This window comes from Cyprinus carpio, chromosome A17, assembly GCF_018340385.1.
Source record: "Cyprinus carpio isolate SPL01 chromosome A17, ASM1834038v1, whole genome shotgun sequence".
Lineage (NCBI taxonomy): Eukaryota > Metazoa > Chordata > Actinopteri > Cypriniformes > Cyprinidae > Cyprinus > Cyprinus carpio.
The window spans coordinates 28436830-28457304 of NC_056588.1; the positions used below are offsets into that span (position 1 = coordinate 28436830).

The window sequence follows — 20475 nt, forward strand, 5'->3', positions numbered from 1 at the left end:
ATGTTAAAGGGATGGTTCACCCAAACTAGCTGGGATGAGTGAGCGCAGTTATAAGACGATGCCTCGGGTTGAACAGACGCTCACAAGCTTTCTGTCTCCCAGTGCGGCATCGTCTTTAAAGGCTCTGGTGCTGCCCTCCAAAAAACCCCAAACCAGTTAAGCGAAAACTCCTCCCCGCAGCTGATTCTAAAGATTTCATTGGTCATGTCAATCACAGCTCTGAATGCCTACACCAAACACTATCCCCTCACCCTAACCTTAGCCTATGCTGGGCACGATTTTTGCTAAACTGGTTTGGGATTTTATTTATTTATTTATTTATTTTTGCAAATTATAGTCATATTTACTTATTATTAATTTTTTAATAATATATAATAAATAATATATTTGTGTATTGGTTTTCCCATTCATTATATTAATTACATTAATTTAAAAAAAAAATAGAAAAAAAATATATGAAATATGAAAAATCTGTCTTTTTTACCCTCACGTCATTCCAAATCCATATGACTTACATTCTTTTGTGAAACACACACAGAAAAATATATTTGGAAGAATGTCTCAGTGTTTTTCTATCAATGGGATCCAGTGTTGTTGACTTTTATTGTATGGACAAAAAAAGTTTAAAAGGTTTAAAATATCATGAGAAAGCAAATCATATAGATTTGGAATGACATAAGGGTGAGTAATTGATTCATTTTTATGGTCCATCACTTTTTGGTCCATGGTGTTTATTTTTTGTTTTTTTTACAGAATGTATCAAATTTATTCACAAGAATGTGCTAGAATGTGTTTTTTATTGGAAAGACAAGCCATCGCAACCTGTGGCAAAGGTTGCACAGTGTTTGTTAAGACTTTGAATGGCTGCGGTTCAAACTAGTGCATGGACAGTGCCAGACAAATTAACAAGCCACCAAGAAGAATTGATGGACTGTGTCATTTGGTATCATTCTATAAAGCAGTTATTCAACACATAAACTTGCTGCTGCCTGTAGATTGCTTTGGAAAGCCACCAACTGGCAGCTATTTATGAGCCTTTCAGAGAACACAATCAGGCTGAGAGGACAGTGCTAACAAGCTATTATAATTGTATTGTCAAACAGTTAGTACACCTCACCACGACTTCACTATGGTATTAGGATGTCATAAATGGCATTATTTGTTTGTTTAGTTGTTTAATGCTGATGATATTAATAATAATGATCGACTGCAGGTCATTTAAATGCTAATGTAAGTCAAAGCTTGCATTATAGCAAAAGGCATTAATATGAAGTATGTTGATGAGTATGCATGTATGATTCTACTTATTAATTTTATAGGCCTTTGATTATGTGTGGGATTACTTTGACTCAATGGTAACATTATGTTTCTGAGATGCCTTCAGGTTTTGTATGGGTATCGCAAAACTCAGTCTCTATGATAAGACAGCATGGCTTGTACAGTATCTAGCCTGAATTGTATTACTGCAATTTATTACTCAGCTCTGCACATTTATGTTGTTATCTGGCTTGTTCAAATGAAAGACTTGAATATGTTTGGACTTTACCTTAAAGCTTGCCTCTGAGTAAATCCTCTCCAAGTGGGAGATATACTGGGTCTAATTGCTTGTGTGTTTAATGAGGTTGACGTTTTGCTTTTGCCTCCTGCTCCAGTAGATCTAATTGTGCTTTTACGGGGATACAGGGAGAGAGAAAGGAAAAAGGAGAGAACATGGAGCCCATCAATTTAGAGAATGTGTTAATGCAGCACGTGTTTCCAAATGTGCAACATCTGTTTGCTTTAACCAAAGCAGGCCTCTCCTCCTTACCCTTTAGAAACAGCTGGGTGGTTTACAGGAAGGGAACTGTAACCTACATAGAATAATTAGTTTTCTAAATTACAATTTTGCAATGGGAAAAATAGCTAGTATTCAATTCAATTCAATTCAAGTTTATTTGTATAGCGCTTTTTACGATACAGATCATTGCAAAGCAACTTTACAGAAAATTAATTTTTTTTCTACAATATTTAGTAGTAGCTTATCAGTGGTGACTGTCAGTTTATGTGTATACGGCAGAAATGTTCAGAAAAATCAATAAAAGACGTAAACAATCAGACGATTAACACTATTTACAGCAATTATGCAATCAAACTTATAGGAAAATGTGGTAGTTCTGTATGTTGTCTCTGGGTTAGCATCATCTGAGGTCCTCTGAGGGGTTGGCATCATCTCTTCTCAGGTGTTCTGGATCCAGACTGGAGCTTGTGTAAATCCCATGGCAAAACAGAGAAAACAGAGAATATAGAGACATAATTAGCATAGCTGCTGTTCCAGCCAAGTAAAATTAATTAGTTTAACCCAAGTTAAAGAATAATAATGCGCATTTGATCAGATATAACTGCAGTCCAAAATTATGAGATGCATTATTTGAATGCTTGGCCAAAGAGGTGTGTTTTTAATCTTGATTTAAACAGAGGAAGTGTGTCTGAACCCCGAACATTATCAGGAAGGCTATTCCAGAGTTTGGGAGCCAAATGCGAAAAAGCTCTACCTCCTTTAGTGGACTTTGCTATCCTAGGTACTATCAAAAGTCCAGCATTTTTGTGACCTTAGGGAGCGTGATGGGTTGTAGCGTGGTAGAAGACTAGTTAGGTACGCAGGAGCTAAGCCATTAAGGGCCTTATAAGTAAGTAATAATATTTTGTAACTGATACGGAAATTAATAGGTAGCCAGTGCAGAGACTGTAAAATTGGGGTAATATGATCATATTTTCTTAACCTGGTAAGGACTCTAACCGCTGCATTTTGGACTACCTGTAGCTTGTTTATTGAGGATGCAGGACAACCACCTAGAAGTGCATTACAATAGTCCAGTCTAGAGGTCATGAATGCATGAACTAGCTTTTCTGCATCAGGAACAGGTAACATGTTTTCGTTGCTTGGCAATGTTTCTAAGATGGAAGAATGCTGTTTTTGTAACATGGGAAATATGATTTTCAAAAGACAAGTTACTGTCTAATATAACACCCAGATTTTTGACAGTAGAGGAAGTAACAGTACATCCGTCTAATTGCAAATTGTAGTCTACGAGATTCTGTGTGATGTTTTCTGGTCCAATAAGTAATATCTCTGTCTTATCTGAATTTAATAGGAGAAAATTATTGGTCATCCAATCTTTTACATTTTTTAACACACTCCGTTAGCTTAGATAGTTTTAAAGTTTCACCTGGTCTTGTTGAGATATATAGGTTGAGTATCATCAGCATAACAGTGGAAACTAATCCCATATTTTCTAATGATATTACCAAGGGGCAACATGTATATTGAAAATAGCAGAGGACCTAGGACAGATCCTTGTGGCACTCCATATTTTACTGGTGATAAATGAGATGGTAGCGATCGGACAGGTAGGATCTAAACCATCTTAAAGCCTGCCCTTGGATACCTGTATAGTTTTGTAATCTATCTATGAGTATGTCGTGATCTATGGTGTCGAACGCAGGACTAAGATCAAGTAAAACTGGCAATGAGATGCAGCCTTGATCTGAAGCAAGAAGCAAGTCATTTGTAATTTTAACAAGTGCAGTTTCTGTGCTATGATGGGGCCTGAAACCCGACTGAAATTCTTCATAGAGATCATTTTTTTGCAAGTAGGAGCACAATTGAGCAGACACAACTTTTTCTAAAATTTTAGACATAAAGGGAAGATTTGAAATGGGTCTGTAATTTGCCAGTTCACTAGGATCTAGTTGTGGTTTCTTAATAAGACGCTTAATAACCGCCAGCTTGAATGGTTTTGGGACGTGACCTAAAGTTAACGACGAGTTAATAATATTGAGAAGTGGTTTTTCTGCTACAGGTAACAACTCTTTCTAATTTAGTGGGTACAGGATCTAATAAACATGTTGTTGGTTTAGATGCAGTGATAAGTTTATTTAGCTCTTCCTGTCCTATAGTTGTAAAGCACTGCAGTTTATCTTTGGGTGCGATGGATAAAACTAAAATATTAGATGCTGTGGAATCTACATTTGTTATTGTATTTCTGATGTTATCTATTTTATCAGTGAAGAAATTCATAAAATCATTACTATTTAACTGTGAGGGAATATTTAGATCGGGTGGCGTCTGGTTATTTGTTAATCTAGCCACTGTGCTAAATAAAAACCTTGGATTGTTTTGGTTGTTTTCTATGAGTTTGTGGATATGCTCGGCCCTGGCAGTTTTTAGAGCCTGTCTATAGCTGGACATACTGTTTTTTTTTTTCCACGCAATTCTAAAAACTTCCAAGTTAGTTTTTCTCCATTTGCGCTCAAGACTACGAGTTTCTTTCTTGAGAGCGTGGGTATTACTGTTGTACCATGGAACAGTACGTTTTTCTCTAACCTTTTTCAATTTGATGGGGGCAACAGCTTCTAATGTATTAGAGAAGATAGTGCCCATGTTGCCAGTCATTTTGTCTAGTTCATGCATATTTATGGGTACACAGAGCAGTTGAGATAAATCAGCCAGGTTATTTGCGAATCTGTCTTTGGTGGCTGGAACAATAGTTCTGCCCGGACGATAACGCGAGGCTATATAGTTATTATCATCAATACGCAAAATGCACGATACAAGGAAATGGTCAATAACATCATCACTTTGAGGTACGATATCTATGTCAGTAATATCGATTCCATGCGATATAATTAAATCTAGCGTATGATTAAAACGATGAGTGGGCCCGGTGACATTTTGCTTTACTCCAAAACAGTTTAATAAGTTTGTAAACGCAAGTCCTAATGCATCATTTGTATTATCAATATGAATGTTAAAATCTCCGAAAATTAGCACTTTATCAGCGGTAACCAACAGGTCTGAGAGGAATTCTCCAAATTCTTTTAGGAATTCTGTATATGGCCCTGGTGGTCTATACACAGTAGCCAGAGAAATAGATACAATAGATTTCTTTTGCATATCTGACAGTGTAACATTAAGCATAAGTATTTCAAATGATTTAAACCTGTATCCTTTTTTCTGGGTAACACTGAGAATATCACTATGTATTGTTGCAAACACCTCCCGCACGACCAGTCTGACGGGGCTCATGTTTATAACAGTAGTTTGGTGGAGTAGACTCATTTAGACCAATATAATCATTTGGTTTTAGCCAGGTTTCAGTCAAGCAGAGTACATCAAAAACTATTATCTGTGATCATTTCATTTACAATAACTGCTTTGGGTGTGAGTGATCTAATGTTTATGAGCCCAAACTTTAAAAATTGTTTTTGTTCATTTATTTTATGTTTTTCTGGTTTAATCACGATAAGATTTTTTTCTAGATCCTACATTAAATTTATATTTTTGACCTCACTATTTGGGGAAGTCTTAATAGATTGGACAGCGCAAGTACTTCTAACATTTAAGCGGGTAGAACAAAAGCCATCATAGCAGTTATTTGAAAATTGGCTTACTAGTCAAATGGAGCGTGGAGTCCTGGAGATGTTGTCCGAGAGCAGCTCCGCTCCGACTCTGCTGGGGTGCAGGCCATCAGCGCGAAAAAGCCTAGGTCGCTCCCAGAAAAGATTCCAATTATTAACAAAGAGCAGTTTCTGTTCTTTACACCATGACAATAACCATTCATTTAGAGCAAAAAAGTCTACTGAACCTTTCGTGTCCTCGTCGATACGTGGGCAGTGGTCCCTGACACGATGATCGTCGCCGCGGGCGTCGTGCTGCGAACCGTCTCGATCAGGCTCCTGAAGTCCCTCTTCAGCGTCTCCGTCTGCCGCTGCGTGGTGTCGTTAACCCCGGCGTGAAGCACGACCGCTCTGGGGCTCTCGTCGGCCTTCAGGATCGCGGGTATCTGCGCAGAAACATCGAGAACACGAGCACCAGAGAGACAGTGAGTGTGCACTTTACCTTCAGCTAACGTAGCACGAACGTGTCGGACGATGGAGTCTCCGACGATCACAGCATCGCGTTCCGTCTCGCGGAGGGGAGAGAAGCGGTTCCGTGTGGAGATCTCGAAGAACGGAGGGGGAGAAGTCGTCGCCCGGGGCCTGGCTCGCGTCCTCCGCTGCGGATGCACCCAGGGTCCGTGGTGTCCCGGCGCCGGAGTGAAGGACATCTGGGCAGATCGCGTTCTGGGTGCACCGGGCCTGTGCAGAGAAACACACGGGGTGGAGGTGGTGGGACTGTTAGCAGCGCGCTGTATACTTACCCTGGACTTGTGAGCGTCAGCCCGGGAGGTTTCCAGCGCGGCTCTCTGCTCTCTCAGCTGGGCCTGCACTCGTCACCTGCACTCAAAGGTAGACAAACATCTGCCATTTAAGCAAGTTACAGTGAGTAAAGCAATTGTAATGTGTGTGAATAGAGTATTAGCGATGCACGCGGGTTTAGCGACAACCACGCTGGTGATGCTAATGGGCTATAAGCTACTAGCGGACTCGGGAAATCAAAATAAAACTAGTGATAACAAGGCGCTCTGATTGTTTTTGTTGTAGAATACGATAGAGGATATATTCACACGTTATAGAAACGAAAATGATGGTGTATAAAATAGATTTCAACAATAAAAAAAATAGACGATAGAGAAATAACGTGACGGAGCTCAAACTAGAGGCATACGACAGGAACAAACAGGAAAGAGAAATAACGTGACGGAGCTCAAACTAGAGGCATACGACAGCAACAAAATATTGATTGTCTTTTTATGTTGTTTAGCAGTCATCTGCTATTAAATGTTTTGCAAGCTTAAACATTAATTCAACATATATTCTATTTTATTCTATTGATAAGAATTATATTCAGTGTTGTTTTATTGTTGTATTATCTAGTCATTTGTAATTATTCCTTCTTTTATTCTATAAGAAATACATTTTAATGAAAGTATTTTTATAAGCTTTTTTATGTTAATTGCTATATAGCCAGCCATATTTAATATATTTTTTTAAACGTATTAACCCCAAATTATTTTTCCATGATAAAGTGTATATTGGCTTTCCCATTCAAATTAGATCAGTTACTTTTATGAGGAAAAATCTAATTATTTAAAAACAGAATGATTCATCTGCATCTGTGAATGTATCATTTCATACTAGATATTTGTCAAAAAATTTGAACATTTATTGTTTTAATTTGATGTTAATTTGAATAAAGTAGTTCCTCTTTAGGAACTCGAGCTGCATTGTAAAATGCTTTGGGAACGCCTTCAGCGTGACCGGCTCTGAATCGTGTTTAATCAGACCAATGGATGGGCGAGACGTCATAGGCAGGTGACATCAGAGACCAGGAAGCTTAAAAGCATGTGCGATGAAACCGGCATTAGCCTTCTGTCTTTTAGCAAGCGCTCTGTGTGTGTCTGTACCATTTTCGTTTGTGTTTCGTTTTCGTCTGTTTCGAGTCTTATTTAGTGTTGTTTGTCCCTCCCAAGACAATGTTAAAAGCACCACAAAAGATGAAACACAATCTGGGCGATGGCAGGCAGCGTTTCAAGCTGTGTGTTCCTCCCTGCCCGCGTTACATTACGGGTGGGGATACACACAGTTTGTGCGTTGTCTGCCTTGAAGCGGAGCATGCAGAGGCTCTCGATGGAGCCGACTGCCCGCATTGCGAGCAGCTTCCCCTGCATGTCCTCTGCTCCAGGAAGGCTCTCTTTTACCAAGGAGACCACCAGTGCCATTGGGCGGTCCATGGCAGCTATGGTGGCTGCAGAGAGACATTTGTGGCTGACCCTGTCCAATATGAGGGACAAAGACAGGGTCTGCCTCATGGACGCCCCGCTTGTGTCCTCGGGCCTGTTCGGTGAAGCCGTTAACTCTGTCATCGACAAGTACCAGGAGGCTTGCAAGCAGGCGCCAGCGTTTCAGCGGTTCCTCCCTCGTCGCGCTCTAATTCCAGAGGCTGCCTCCGCCCGGCCCCCATTCTTTTGCTAAGGTCCCCCTAAGAGAGGTCTCCCTGCTACTAAACAGACCCTCGGTCGGTGGATAGTAGATGACATTTCTATAGCTTATGAGTCCTCTGGCCTCCCCTCTCCCCTGGGGGTCAAGGCTCACTCTACCAGAGATGTGGCAGCCTCCAAGGCCTTCTTAGCGGGTGTCTCTATGCGAGACATCTGTGATGCTGCGGGTTGGTCCATGCCCTTAACCTTTGTCAGGTTCTATGGACTAGATATGCGAGCCACTCCAGGCTCTTTCTGTTCTCTCGCCCTAGCTGTGCAGTTTCCCACACTAAGCAGAGATTAGAAAGTCTGGCGGCATGGGCATTTTCGTTCCCAATGCATTTTACGACGCAGCTAGAGTTCCTGAAGAGCAACATCTCAGGTTACGTATGTAACCATGGTTCCTCAAAGGAACGAGACGCTGCGTCGTAGTGCCACAGGTCCAGCATCTCTGCCGGCACTTGCTTCATTCCTAGAGGCTAATGCCGGTTTCACCGCACATGCTTTTAAGCTTCCTGGTCTCTGACGTCACCGGCCTATGACGTCTTACCCATCCATTGGTCTGATTAGACACATGATTCAGAGCCGGTCACGCTGAAGGCATTCCCAAAGTGTTTTATGACGCAGTGTCTCGTTCCCTCGAGGGACCATGGTTGCATACGTAACCTGAGACATTTTAAGTGGCATAAGGAATTGGAAGTAAAATCAATTTTCATGTGCCAAGTTTTGTTTTCCTGTTTTATTTTTTCTTTTAAGAGTCGTCTAGCATAGCATATCAATCCATCACATTAAACAACAACATTAATTTATTCAATTATTTTAAATAAATGTAAATAAATATTGTTGACTCTTGAGGGGTAATGAGCCAAGAAAATATCCTTGATAACAGAGAAAGGAGCAGCCATTTCAATTTTAAAATGTTCTACCCTACCCTTTGTCCAAATATATGAGTTTTTATAAATTTAGCTTGAGATGCTTCAGAAATCACCTCAAAAACAGAAAGGCATCCATTTCAAGGAATGACTCGCTATCATTTTGTCTTCCTGACAAAATCCTCTGTTCCCCTTAAGGCTGTGATTCCCATGACACTTCCATCATTCACTCATTCATTCATTTGTAAGTTCTCTGTATGTTGACAGACATTTGCAAATTAATTTCCCTTTCTTTCCATCTCCTGTCAACTTTGTACTTTTTCATTTGTATCATCAATTTCGTGTGGAGCTGTTCCCCCTGCAGTTCACAAAGCAGACATTTACACTGACAACCCCTTGTGAACATCTGCTGTGTTTGAATGCTGTCGTGCTAATCTCTCTCATTATAGGAGTCTGATCAAATGCCAGAACTGATGCCACTTTTCTGTCCCAGAAGGTGACTGTCGCACTGTACTCGTTTTACTTCTGGAACGTCAATTTGAGAGACGCATACTGATGTATTTCTTCAAATTCTTCTGCTGAAGTTATAGAGTGCTTGCCAATAATATGTTTTCAAACATTTTCTGAGAGGATGACCATTGATTTTTTTTTTCCTACCCAATATAGATATTCACAGCTTAGCGTAATCACTGCTCTTGGAGGATCCAAAGAGAGTTTTCCAACTTAAACAGGATTGCACAGGGGGTTTTTTGTATTCTATTAAGGCACTGAGCTAAGTTGGTTGAAATAGGGATCGGTTTCAGTCTCACTATCTTTTCCACACATGCCCTCTGAAACCTTTGTTCCACAATGCACCTTAGCCCTCATTGAGGCTGCCTGGAAGCACACGGCTTTTTGCCGCGCTTAGATAGGCTGCCTGTGAATAGAATGAAGAGAGATACAGGTCTTTATGGTTCACCTGAGCATTGCACAGTCCCATAGCGACCTCTCCCCACACAAACACCCCTTTTTGCACTGACACGCTATTTCACTTCCCCTCTCTAACTGTGTGATACATGGTAATGATGCCCAAAGCACTTTCTAAACATTTCTCTCCAAGGGCAAATGCCATTCTCCCCTCTCTGAGTCCCTTACTGTTGTTTATAATGGTTTATTAATAAACTATGTACTATAAGCCTTTCACAGCTCAGATTTCGCATACATAACCTCTTCTATTTTCTGTTTTACAGCACCGGTGAATCCTCCTTGGAGTGAGTAATTTTATATATTTGTGTGTATGTTTTAATCAGCAAAAAAAGAACAGTAAGAGCAACTGAAGAAATGTTGCTTTTGACTTTTGGTGTTTAAGGGATACTCCACCCCAAATTTAAAATTTTGTCATTAATCACTTACCCCCATGTCGTTCCAAACCTGTAAAAGCTTTTGTTCGTCTTTGGAACACAATTTAAGATATTTTGGATGAAATCCAGGAGGCCTGTGACTGGCAGTCTATGGGACAGTCACAGGCCTCCTGGTTTTCATCCAAAATATCTTAAATTGTGTTCCGAAGATGAACAAAGCTTTTCCGGGTTTGGAACGACATGGGGGTAAGTGATTAATGACAAAATTTAAATTTTGGGGTGGAGTATCCCTTTAAGCATCAATAAATGTTCAACATGATCTCAGTAGGCTATTCATTGACATTTCTATGTATCATTCTAGCATACATACACTATCATTCAAAAGTTGAGCATCTGTAAGATGAAAGAATTCATAATAATTTTCATTTCATTTCATCTTTGTGGTTTCTAATGGTCAGAAATATTGTGAAAGCGCACACACAGTAAATGATTAAAACATTTTAATGTAACATCAGCAAAGGTTGACATATTTCATGAATGTTGAACTCTGATAATGATAAATTTAGTCTTAAGAATTTTTTTAAAAATGTGTATGTCTCTAAATATCATAAAAGGGTTTGTTTTAGATGCTCCCCATTCACTGATATTGTACATTTCAAGTATATAACTAAACATCCAAAAACGTATTTATGTACAAATAATCATTCTGAAATGACTGAATTGTCTGTTATCACTTTTTTAGATGCTTTTTCTGCACGCTCTTCATTGTTCTGTTTCTCTGCTGAACTATCCATAGGTAAGTTTCACTGCGACTTTGAAGAGGACACCATCTGTATGTTCACCCAAGATAAAACCGAAGAGTTTGATTGGACAAGACATAGTGCTGCCACCAGGGACACTAAATATACACCCAACACTGGGCCCAGCAGCGACCGCACCGGCTCTAAACAAGGTATACTGCACTTAAATATAGATAAATATAGATATGTAGATTTAGAACTACACCAATATATTACATCGCAAAATCAAAATTTTCACAAATAATTGAATGAATTGTCTTTCATCAGTGTGGGTGGATGTCGAGTAAAAAGATATCGTCAGCAAAGTGAAGGCTTGTAGAGAGGGGCTAATAGCATTAGCGTCCAAAGGCACTTTCATGTTGCTAAAGGAGTGTGCAGGCTGGCTTTTGATTGGATGACGTTTAGGGGAAGATGCTCAGTGTGTTCCATTAGCTGCACTTTCAGAGAAATAGTGTCAGGCATTAAACTTGACATCGGATCATGACAGCTCCGGTGTGCAACTGGATAATTTCCATGGGTCAACACATCACTAATATAATCAGCTTGTCTAGTACTTTGGTAAAGTAGAGGAATCTGGAGAATGCAAGTCATAAGTTCAGAAAAAGCACTGTGGTGCTTATTGAATCTATATATTGAAGTGGGGTTTTATACAGAGAGTGCTGCAGGGATGACGTAATTTTTGTAGGCCAACCCAGAAGTTAGCATCACCCTGATTCCTTCAAGAAAAAAGACTTTTTTTGGATTTTTGCATTAGCTTTTAGATTACTGCAGAAAATTTTCAACAAAATTTGTCCTTCTTGCACGTTAAGAATTTTGAAGCCTAACGTATCATTTAATAATCATTAACTCTTGATTGAAACTCAAAATGGTAACAAAGAAGACATTTAAAACTTGTGAATGATCAAAAACCATATGTTTCTATAAGTATTTTTTTTTACATGGAACAGATGAGAAGTACAGTTCATCCATGTAATCTGCAAGGTGCCACCTTTTTTGCCACCCCTTTAAGCCAAATGTTGCAAAATTACAACAATGTCATAAAAAGCTCAAAATCGAAAATGATCAAAGCATTCGACAAAACCTTAATATCTACATGTTGTAGACATATTACTTGAATGTTGGTTTATCCAGTCCAGAAAAATAAGATGATGTGCTACAAGGGATGTTCACAGGTTGTGGGACTTCTTGGCCAGGTAAACAGGCCTATTTTTAAAATCTAGCATCCAATAGCATTGCCAGGCTGAACAACAGGATCTATTAGTTGTGTAAATCTGGTCTTAGAGTGAAGAAAAAACATGAGCAGGTTTATTTTAGTCAAGCTAAAAATTATGTTGTAATATTACAACAGTGGGCCTTACAGGGTTAAGTGAACTTAAAACAATCTTCACATAAACCCATTATAATAAATGTCATATTTAGCTACCTGTACCCTTCAGCAAGTAGGAAATATACAGAAATTGAATAAAGTTATCAGTTAAGTTAAAGTTATTGAATAAAGTATAAGACTAATGCATCTGTGCGCATCTGAAAAGTCTGCGTCTAAATAAACTAAAATCTTGTCAAGAAAAAAGATACCAATGCAGCAGTTGTGAGTGGGGTGGCCAACCCTTATGTTAATTGTGTTAAATATCTTTAACGTGTTAATCGCATTAGTTAATGCTTTAATTTTGAGAGCACTACTATAAATTACAAAGTCTGATAAATTACAAAGTATAATCACAACAAAGCTGTAAAAATAAGCTAGTGAGTAGATGAGTTAAGCTTTTTGGCGTCATGATGTTTAATGTCCCTGACAGTCACTTTAGTCCCATTTAGCCACTTGATAGCAACCACTTTTTTCAAGACAAAAACCTCCACAAAACTACATATTAAAAGAAAATAACATATGACTGATGTATTTTGTCACAGAATTAAATGTAAAAATATCTTGAGCTTGTGTTAACCACAGACCTTATGTTTAGGCATTTAACCAAAACCCCATTCTGAAAATCTATTGACTGCAGGACGATGAAACTGGAAGTGCTAAAACGTTAACTTGTTTCTGGGTTTTAGGACTCATTCATGAAGTACTCTGTTAATATTTCAATTAATGGATATTTAAGGGCTTGACTTGCGTGAAAAAACCCAGGTCAATATCTCTTTAAGTCACTCTGACCTGATATGAAAAAAAAGAAAACGAAAAAAAAAGGTCTTTTAAGAGGCTATGAGAAATGTGAATTGAAAAATATTTTGTCCTGTGCTATGGAGTTAGGTGGAGGTGTGCTGAGAGAACTTACAGCCTGATAATTAAGCAGATTTGAGTAGCTGTATGACATTGATTCTACACAATTAAAATTACTGTGGCAAATTTAATTTGTATATGCTACTGTTTAAATGTTGGGGATCAGTATGACTTTTTTTAAAGATTATTATTTATTTTTTTTTTCAGCAAGGATGCATTCAACCGGTCAAAAGTGACAAAGATTGAACTTTCTATTTTTCAAAGAATACTGAAAGAATGTATCACTGTTTCCACAAAACAATTTAAGCAGCACAACTATTTTCAAAATTGATAATAATAAATGAGCACGAAATCAGAATATTAGATGATTTTTTAGTTGTAGATGATTAGTTGATTTGTATGTGCTTGTGCACTTTGTACAGGTTTCTACATGTACATCGAGACCTCACGACCACGTCTGGAAGGAGACAAAGCACGACTGTTGACTCCATCCTTCAATGTTGCCCCTAAAAATCCCTACGGGAATGTGGCCACCAACCCAACATACTGCTTCAGCTTCTACTACCACATGTATGGGAAACATATAGGTGGGTTACTGTTAGCACAATACATCATAAAGAATCCTGATGTGATTAACTGAGTGGAATAGTGTTGGGCAATGCAGATTACTTCTAATTAGTATTCTGTGTCCAAAACTCCTGAAACATTGGTGTCTCATAGTTTTGAATAAGAGCAGTCAATTCATTTTAGAGCAGTCAATTCAGTTTGGGAAAGAAAACAATTCTGTGTGTGTGTGTGTGTGTGTGTGCGCGTGTTTTTGTGACATATCAGGACACAACTTTGTATAATGACATGGTTATGACACAGGTATTAAAAGGAGAGGGTGACTTATGAGGACATAAACCATGTCCCCATTTTTCAAAACGCTTATAAACCATACAGAATGAGTTTTTTGGAGAAAGTAAAAATGCACAAAGTTTCCTGTAAGGGGTAGGGTTAGGTGTAGGGTTGGTGTAGGGCAATAGCACATACAGTTTGTGAAGAAAACCATTATGCCTATGGAATGTCCCCACAATTCACAAAAACAAAGTTAGAGAGACAGAGACATATCCCAACAGACTAAAGGCCGCAATTAAAACAAAATGCAGACACAAGGGGGGATCCTTTTTCCAACTTAGTGATTCTGTTTTTGTTTTTTGTTTTTTTCTGACATGTTGGTGTTATATCTTTCACTTGGATGTTATAAGTTGCAAAAATATAGCTGGATAAAACAAAAACTGATTCCGTCTTCATTCCAGGCTGCAAAGCAACAAAATGTGATTATTTTAAAGGAGGGTGATTCATTCCATACACACTATAACTTTTTTCTTATTTTAAAGTTTATCTCAGTCTATTTTTTATATTTTATCTTTTACTCTGAGGCAGAAATTGCTATATTTATGTTTTAACATGCTGGTCAGAAATGTGCAGTGTACACTTTGGCCTTTTCTGGGATGGAAAACCTTGCTATTAAAGGTTTCTAGTGGACTGTAAGTGCTGTAAATGATTTAGACCAATAACTCAATTTTGCTGTGCTAAACATTTCTATAGTTCCCTTTTTCATGATCACTTTATGCTGTTGCAGTTGAGCTGGACATGCAGTTGCACTTCTGTGATAGTGATGACCTCCACAGCCCCTCAGACAAGCTTGTAACTGCAATTTTCTGCTTCACAAAGCTGTGTGCTTTTAGAATAGAAAGCGTGGGGCTAATTCCAACTCACCAGGGTGTTCTCTTCCTGGCTTTTGACACATGGCCTCACTGGGCATCTGAGGTTAAAAATCCATGTGCCCACAAGATCTTCTGTCTGGCCGCACAGCAAAGAACCGAGACAACATGGTTAGATGGCTGTTTTGATATGAAAACCTACACAAGGTGCACTTAAATGTGCACTAAAATCAATTTTTGTGTATGTTACACTTACCTGTATTCCAGTCATCTTTGACTTGTACTGACACCTAGTGGTGTGGAAGCAGCATCATGCAAATGCTATCATTTACAGATGGAAGTGTACAAATCCAGTGTTCACAGTTAGCCATAATTGATTTAGCACACAAGTGAAACAGGATGTAACAGTTCCAGAAAGCTTATCTTAGCATTAATAGCATCACATCTCTGTAGCACTAGTTTCATTGTCTCCTCATTTGCAAGGAAATCAACATACCATTTGTCCGAAACCCAAACATCTGAGAGAGTAATACAGATTTTCGTCCTACTTTTCCTTTCATCGGCTTAAAATTAGAGTTTAGCAATTATGTGGCATGTATATAACAACAGCAGTGGTTGTGTTTTTTATGGTTTGTTTATTGATTTTTTTTTTATGTGGATGTGAGGTCTCTTTAAGGTCACTGAACCTTGCAGTTGCTATGTAACACAAAGGAAGGGTTCAAAAGACATTATGGCATATTGCATCTAATGACTTCTACTGACACTGAGTGCATCTGCCTTTTTTCCAGGAACATTAAATGTGTATTTGAGGCAGAAGAGCCAGACGGGTCAGGATACGTCTGTTTGGACCCTGAGTGGGAACCAAGGAGACCGTTGGAGGCAAGCCAGAGTTAACATCAATCCCACATCCTCTTTTCAGGTGCCTCTTTCTGCTCGATTTTTTCTTGAATAATAATACACAAATAATGATCATATAAAAAAGAATTATAATAATATAATATTATATGATACAACATGGATACTATTCTATTCTAATTTAAAATATTTCTCATAACTTAGCTTGTCATGTACTATAGATTTTTTAATATATATTTCTGCCATATGCACATTAACTGACAGTCATCACTGATAAGCTACTACTAAATATTGTAGAAACTTAATTTTCTGTAAAGTTGCTTTGCAATGATTTGTATCGTAAAAAGCACTATACAAATAAACTTGAATTGAAAAACTTGAATATGCATTCAGAATTAAATGAAAAGCCACCACAGAGTGAAAATGTTTTTGCCTTTATTTTCCCGTCCATTCGTGTAGATGGTTTTGGAGGGTATACGTGGTTCTGGCATTGAAGGGGATATTGCTGTAGATGATGTGACCATAGAAGAAGGAGAGTGTCAAGACCCCCCACCCAGTAGTAGTGAGTATAATGGACAAGAGTTTTTAAAGCAATTATTTAAGCAGTGGCTTTTGAGTTTATTGTAATGAAGTAGAAAAAAAAACTATAATTGTTATTAATGGATTAATGGATTAAATAAATACATAATACATAAATATGAGTATAAATATGTATATTTTTTTTTATTGGGTTAGAAAAAAAAACTATAATTGTTATTAATGGATTAATACATTCATATTTATCAGGTTATGTAAAAAAAAATTTTATATTATATGTTGATTTTTTTTTGTTTACAGCATTATTACTTCAGTTTTCAATGATCCTTCAGAAATTCTTTGAGGTTTATTTGATAAATTAGAAGTAGAAAAGAACAGCTTTAATTTGAAATAAAACTCTTTTGCAATATGATAAATGTCTTCACTTCCCCTTTTGATCAATTTATTCCACATTCTTGTTGAATGAAAGTATTAATTTCTTTCCAAAAAATAAAAATAAAAATGCTGAATTTGCTGCATAGCTGTTTAGTCTAAATAAATGAATCACAAGAACACACAAGTGTGGAAGAAACTTTTGTGTAAGATCAAAGCTAATATAACATGGACTGTATTATCTACGCTTTTTTACATTTTTCTTATCCATAACAAGATAATCCACCAGCTTGAATGACTCTTTTCATGACTCACAGCAAATGTTTACAGTTCATTTTTCGCTCTCTTTTAAATTAAAGCATAGCACGTTGCAAAAAAAAGATGTTCTAGAGATACAGACCGTAGACCAACCTCATTAAACTTCTAGAAGGCAGAATTGTTAATCTCTGAATTATTTACACAGAACTGAGAAATGAATATTTGTTCACATCAGTGACTGCATTTGTTCTTGTCTTTATTTCCTCAGATATAAGATCCCTGGCTTCTCCCGCTGCAGTGCATATATGGGAGCTCTGTCTCACATTACTTTTGGTCTTGGCTGGCCTCCGAAGGTGACCTCATCACATGGAGGTGGAACCCAGCTTTGGCATTCATAGAGATTTCGGCTGACTCAGACTGCCTGAACACAACAACCAAAGATTCATCCCGTCTACACAAAAGGAACTTATAGGTTTTAGATCAGTGTGAATGAAGAGGAAGCCATGGAGGGATTCTAAAGCTCGCTAACACATTGATATGAGAATTACACCGGAGTCCACTCAAGATCTTGAGGAAAAGCCCATTACTGTTGTCAGTGTTATAAAGAACAGAACAGGTGGATGGTTACAGCAGTACGGCTTGAGAGACTTAATAGGGGAATCTTTCAAAGCACAAAGACATAACATGTATTTCCATCACTACATGGTTTTGGCTCTGATAAACATCTGCTACTTTCATCAAAGACCTCATAATGTCACAATACATAATCTTGAACCACACAAAGCAAGCTTCCGAGGAGGACAAAAAACAATGATGGTAACAAAAATGAATGATCGATTGAAAAAACAGTTTTCGTTTTTTTTATGTCTGAAAATAGAGATATGTCACAGTTGCGCTTTTTGTAGGTCCTTGTGCTCTGATGTTATTGGTTTGATGTGAACATCAGGGCTCCACAAATGTCTGTTGTTTCAAAGGGCATTTGGGGCATACAATCTTAATGTAAAGTCTGTTTTCGGACGGTTGGAGCGTTCATGAACTCCTCCTTTGTGCTTTAACTGATCAAGTTTAACAGATATCGCCCATTCTGGGCATTATGTGTTTCATTCTTACTCTATGTGTTTTTGTTATATTAACTATGTTATCACACTCATCTGAATCGATTTTAACAGCTCATCATGCAGCTAACACACCGATCACCGTCTCTCACTGAGAATCAAGTTGGCCTTTCATTTCAGCGCGGCTCTGCTAAACAACAGCTTTAGATAACTGTTTGACATCACGCTGTAGCTGCTGCTAGTGTGGATCTGCTTACGGTTATGCCAGTCCCCTTGCAGTTGTTTTCTTTAGGTGCGTAAAGATAGCCGTCAACTTCGGACCCTGTTCACTAAGGAACATGGAGTTGCTGTCTGTAATGAAATCAAGTGCCTTCAGAACCTTCTGTAAAATCATTCTACTGTGCTACTGTATCATCTAGCATTTCCTTTCGGCATGGTTTAGCGTACATACACATGTGAAATGAAAGGTGAAAATCAGAGAGCCACGATGAGAGACGGGTGCCATGTTGCATCCCATCACTGATGTCTTGAGTTGCACATACTGTTGATAGATGATGACTTATTTTTATTTCCACAGCATACATCCCACTTGCTCCACATCGAACTGATATAAGGAAAACAATGGTGGTGGGAATGGACTAAAAGCACCATTGATTCATAAGTAGGACATCTGGGAGCTATTATCACCAGGTGAAAAACAGCTGGGAGGGTCACTATGAAATCCTCCTTCGATCTGATGAGACTTCTGTGCCGCCGAGAAAAAAAAAGACATTTTTCCGGCATCCAGAGGACTGAGAGGTATTAAAAAAATAGATGGACCTTTAGAGGAATGATGCTCTCACTGTACAGGATGATCGACCTTGATCTGGATCCATCCGGTTGGATTCATACAAATGATATTTTATTACTCTGATGAAAATGACTGCTTTTACTGAACTACAAACTCTGAACTACCTGAGACCATCCGTTACCTTAACCAGCTGGTTTTTGGACATGTATTGTAAAATCACTTTTCTCATTCATAACGTTCATTTCCAAGGAAGAATTACGTTAGTCTCTTTGTTTTGTCAGCCCAAAAATGTTGTTTTCGGACAACAAATATATATTTTTTTTTCTTCAACATTTTTTCTTTTCTAAAAATCCCTTTGCATTACTATATTATGGCATAATTTAAATCTATAGTATGATTTTATAAAATAATATCAAATATATGAGATTATATGCAAATACACCTGGTAGGGAGGTCTATGGAAATGGTTTGACTCTAATGAATATTCAGACAAAGCACAATGTGAAATATTAATATCCAAATTCAGAAACACAGTTCCTTCAAAACACAATAAGTTGTTTTTTTCTCAATTTTACAATCAACAGGAATAAACTACAGAATACTTTACATAAAGAAAAAAGATATTTTACATCTCGGTTCAATAAAAGGCTTTCATGGTATTGTGTGTTTTTTTTTTCAATATATATTATATTTTGATACTTTCATTACTGTAATTAGACTTTTTGTATTTACTCTGACATCTTGGGGGAAAATGTGCAGGAAAAAAATGCTGTTAAATGGCAAAGCAAAAACTTCATTTTAATTTAATTTAAAATTATAATTTCTTATCTTCTGGAACAACTTAAATTTCTCAAATATATTTTTATGTCCTGGAGGCAGATAGATAGACAGATAGATGGAGATCATCTATTTTGTCAATTGTATAAAAAAAAAACAATATATTGTTTAATTTGCCCATAATATGTAAATAAGCTTAAAGTACATCACTTCTGGTGTTTTATTTTTTTTATTTTACTCAAGCCAGATTCAAGCAGCACTGCAAGTTTTGTCTCAAGTGTGTGTGTGTTTGTGTGTGTGTGTGTGTGTGTGTGTGTGTGTGTGTGTGTGTAGATACATTTTGACATTGCATAAAATGAAAGCTTTGAATTTTTGAATAGAACGTGCAGTTGCGCTAACCATTATTTAACAGAACATTTGCTATGATAAAAACCCATGTGTGGTTGTGCCTTGGGCTTCAAACTCACTTTAAGCCCTTAAAAGTGTCTGCTAAATGAACTTGGAGATAGGCTGCCACTAATCCTTACAAAGACCCTTCTTATTTTGTAGAGGGGTCTCGCCACAGGAGGTCTGGTAGTTTCATCAAAAATAGTCTCATCAAAAATAGATTACAGATTCACGTTTGGGCCTCGTTTGATCTTCTGCTTACACAAAACACAAAGTTAAGATTGTAAGAATGTAAAGATGACACTTGCTCTTGCTGAAATGCATGCTTTTCAGTTGAGTAACAAGCTTATTTACTGATCTTGACAGAAATTTCAGCCGATTTTTATACTCGACCCTCTTGTGTCCAGATATGTCATCTGTTTGTGGGTTTATCAGAACATCTGAAAGGTTGGGTGGCCAAGTCAAAAAATGAAAGCAATTCATTCTAGGACAGCTATATCCATGAATGTTTGAACTATGCAAACTTTTTGCAACCTCTGACCCTTTGTTTAAAAAGGAAAAAGATGAACTTCTATCAAGCGTGGAGGACTTTTGCACATAATGCCCT

General features: G+C 37.8%; 1 pseudogene; it reads left to right on the forward strand.

Annotated features, from left to right (window-relative positions):
• The window catches only part of LOC109084355, a 150902-nt pseudogene extending 131539 nt beyond the window's left edge, over positions 1–19363 (forward strand).
• Positions 19364–20475: the final 1112 nt, after the last annotated feature.